General features: G+C 38.8%; 1 long non-coding RNA gene across 1 annotated transcript in view; it reads left to right on the top strand.

Moving 5' to 3' along the window:
* The window catches only part of LOC112157390, a 32,937-nt gene extending 30,648 nt beyond the window's left edge, over nt 1-2,289 (top strand). The window contains exon 4 of the long non-coding RNA XR_002921147.2: nt 1,072-2,289. This is a non-coding gene — a long non-coding RNA (uncharacterized LOC112157390). The remainder of the gene's footprint in view (nt 1-1,071) is intronic.
* The last annotated feature ends 1,696 nt before the right edge of the window (nt 2,290-3,985 follow it).

The raw sequence follows: 3,985 nt of genomic DNA, 5'->3' as shown, positions 1-3,985 counted from the left end.
AAAGGATTGGTGGTTCAATCCCTCCAAACAACCGTTGTGTCCTTGGGCAAGACACTTCACCCACCTTGCCTCCAGTGTGGCTCCACTGGTGTATGAATGTCCCAGTGATGGTCAGAAGGATCGTAGGCGCATGCTGTCAGACTGCCCCAGGGCAGCTGTAGATACATCAAGTATGAATGTGGAGTGAATGAATAATGGATACAAGTATGAAATATAATTAGAATAATGGCTAATAGAGTAAAGATATTCCATACTCCTCCTAAAATGTTCATTTTAGCACCAAGCCAATTAGAATGGGTAAGAAAAGTAGCAAATAATATTGAAAACCACATACAGAGACACATGTATACTAAAAAAATCTTTGTCAACAGGGACTCTACATTATTTAAAAGCCTGAATCATTGTGGAGACTTTCACTCACATCCATTACTGGATTAACCGTCTGAAACCCAGATCTCTTGATAGTTCCGTCTTAAAACAAAGTTGCGCTGCATTCTTTCACTTTATCTTTTATCTAATCCCAAAAGTATTAAAAAAGTTTTGTGATGATCCATAGAGAGGAAAACAAAGTCTCATCTCTTCTTGAGTTGAAAAGCACCACTGCTCAAATATGATTAAAAAAAATCATTTTTCTTTTCCAACTTCTTTTCCAACACAGCTACTTTCATTATTATCTAGTAAATGTTTTGGGTTTATTGAAGAGGCAGTTCAACCGCCACCAGGTTTACCCCTTGAAAGTGTGGAAGAGACCAATGAAGTGTTTGATCTACACTTCTGTAGTTGATACGTGGTCTTAATCCTAAATCTGTTAGGGTGTTAGCCATGAAAGATAGAGAATGTTACTTTAACTAACTAACTCTAATTATAATGGTAGACAGCGTCTGGATTTTCAATTGTGGATTAGGTAGAAGATGTCCGTAAGTATCCCATTATTCAGTCACCTGATATCTACACCCATTTGACCAAGAAACCTAACATGTGCATAAAGGAGAAACAGCACACATACAAATCATTCAATACCACGACATATACTTTAAGTGTCCTAATACAATACATCTTTCCATGTTAAAGGCAAGGACATGAGATCGCGATGTATAACACCTGGGTTATCATCAAGAAATAGGAACACTGCATCCTGACTGTTATATACACCAGCATGGCAGTGTAAGTATTCATTTATATCTGTTTCTGTAATGTCCTCAGCTGTCAGTAAATGGCTCAGTATTCAATAACCTGATGTCTAATCCAGAAACTCCCCTCCCCCATTTCACTCTCACATCCCTGCGTCCAAAGAAATTCATGCTTTGTAAAACATTTATTAAAGAGCACTGAGGTATTCCTCAACATAAATAGTTTTTGTTTATTATTCAGAACCGCACGGTATTTTATGATACAGATGTCCAGGAGCGGAGATATCCACAAATACGTGAAACCATGAATAATGAAGCGCGAATAAGCGACGGAACACTGTTTTCATTTGTATCTGTATTTTTTATCGGTGATGATGTCATCTGTAAAAGGGTCAATACCTTTGTAATGGTTAGGGTCTGAGAGCATATGTGACAACAATGGGGAGAGGTGCCTAGATACAGGTCAATAGAAAAATAGAAGGGATGCAGAGAGGTGGCTTTTGATTAGTTGGACACTTCTATGAACTCTAGATCAATGTTTCCCAATCCTGGTTCTCTGGGAACATTGTCCTGTGTCTTTTCCATGCTACCCTGCTTAAGTATACCTGATTCCGTTCATCACCAAGTTATGCAGAAGCCTTATAATGACCTTCATCAAGGAGAGGTGTGTTTGGGACGAATAGGATTGAAAAAATGCGGGACATTATCTCTGGGGCAGCCTTGGAGCAGAGGTAGAGCGGTCTACATCTGATTGGAAGGTTGCAGCAAGGGTTCCCGCCTTACCCGTCCATGTGTCCAATGGTTCTTGGGCAAGACACAGGAATCATTGCTCCTGGTGGTTATAGGTTGGCACTAGTGTTTCGCAGCTGACCCATTATCAGTGTGTGTAGGTGGATGGGACTGTAGCACTTTGAGCTTTCTGAGAAGTTAGCAAAGTACTATATAAGTATGCTATTCTAGGTACTGAAGAGCTTCTGTCTTTTTAACCTAAAAATCTAACTTTGGTAAGTTTTTTTGTAAATGATTTGGAAATGGCAAAACCTGCTTTCTGCTCTTTATGTAACCTCATTAATTAATTTCTCTTGCAGCACTATTTCTCCAAAAACCTTACAACTTTGGCACAAATCGTAAATGGTTGGTTAGCCCATATGGGGCTACATTTTAGTTGGGGACAAATAACAAAAAAAATATCATTTCTAATATGCATTTAAAATATTTTTTTATCTTATTCTATTAAATTGTATTAAAGGCTGTCCTCAGATTTCCTTAATTTTTTAAGCAATAATTAAAAGGACTGTGGGACTCATGCATTTAGAAGTCACATTACATATATATATCAAAAGTCATCCATTTTGGTTCCTACAAACAGCACTTCACGCACATGTTTCTTCAAGAAAGTCACAGCCTGATTCCAATACTATTTTTAGAGGTCTTTTTTCTGCTGGAGGTGAGGATACAGCCTGCTGCGTGTGAGCTGAGGAAAGCATATGTTTTTCCCCCCCATCTGACCCACACTTCCTGGTGTGAATTAAATCAAAGCTGAGAAGTGCTGAGAAGAGCCGATAGGCAGAGGCCTCTCGAGATAAGCTGGTGTCGTTTTTGCCCCATTCGCCAAGCCAAAATAAATCAGCCCTACTCTTTGCAGTCTCACTATCTGACTAGATATGACAGGAGGCGAGGACAGGAAAGAAATCCGAGATGTGCCGAAATGACACATAAAAGCTTTGCTATATTTCGACATTAGTGTCATCTTTTAAAAAGCTGTAGAAGCGTAGAGACAGACTGACAGGTGAGAAGGGAAAGCACACTTCGGAGGGAGTTTGAAGACAGTTTTGCAAACCTAACCAAAAGAAAACGGAAAAATAGCTGACTTGAAGGTATTTTTAAGCCAGTGTATGCTTGATGCGTACACACAATTATTCATTTTTCCTCTGTGATAACTTTTTATACAATTGACATGTCTGTGACCTACAAAGAACGCTACCCATAAGTCACAACCAAACCCCTGATTGGTCAAACGGTATAGCGTTCAATGGCTACATGTTTTGTACGTTGAGTCCAAAAACGGACTTTCAAAGGTACGTAGCAACGCATGAACGCAAGTGTTTTGAACGAACAAGCCCGAAACGTGCATTTCCATAGATAGACTCCTCTTTGGAAGTGGTTGGAATTTTGAGCGTAGCATCAGAGAATTATTGAGTGTCACACCTTTAGGTAAGATTTAATATTTTGTTTGGGATTAGGAGGCGGAATGATCAGCGACGGATTACATTCCTCAGGCGTCATGCAGTGGAGTGTGGCACCACAGGCTTTCTTTGGATGACACATTGATTCAGATCCCAAATCTCTGGGGCAGAACTGATTCTCTCTTTTAAAAAATCCACCAATGTTCAAGATTTCAGCTTTTTTTTTTGGACTTCCAAAGCACAAACTTTTTTTATTTCTTGAGCTGGTGCAAGAATGATGTGGAGCTTCCTGATTCAATCAGGTGACATTGGCCGAGCAGAAATGAAGAGGTAGACTGTGCTGAACAACAGGAACACAATGCTGCATGACTCAACATGCCCTTAGCCCCAATGGATGACCCTCTCCTAGAGTGGTTGGTGAGCAAATAAGTCACCTCTGATCCGTCACACCTGTCTCTTATTTTCAGCTCAGTTGTTGTTTTACATCATTCTGTGCTCTCACATTGAAAAAAATACTTTTAGTTTAATATAAAAAAAAATTTGTTTACATTAAAGTCAAATGTTTTCGTATTTTCAGAATATCATCATCTTGACAATATATTATTTTAAATATTAAACGTTTTTTAATTTTTTTGCAGGGAGATAAAGTATATATAAACTTTATATATA

This window comes from Oryzias melastigma, linkage group LG23, assembly GCF_002922805.2.
Source record: "Oryzias melastigma strain HK-1 linkage group LG23, ASM292280v2, whole genome shotgun sequence".
In the NCBI taxonomy this organism is placed as follows: Eukaryota; Metazoa; Chordata; class Actinopteri; order Beloniformes; family Adrianichthyidae; genus Oryzias; species Oryzias melastigma.
The sequence above is the reverse complement of the archived record's forward strand: the minus strand, read 5'-3'. Positions and strand labels throughout refer to the sequence as shown.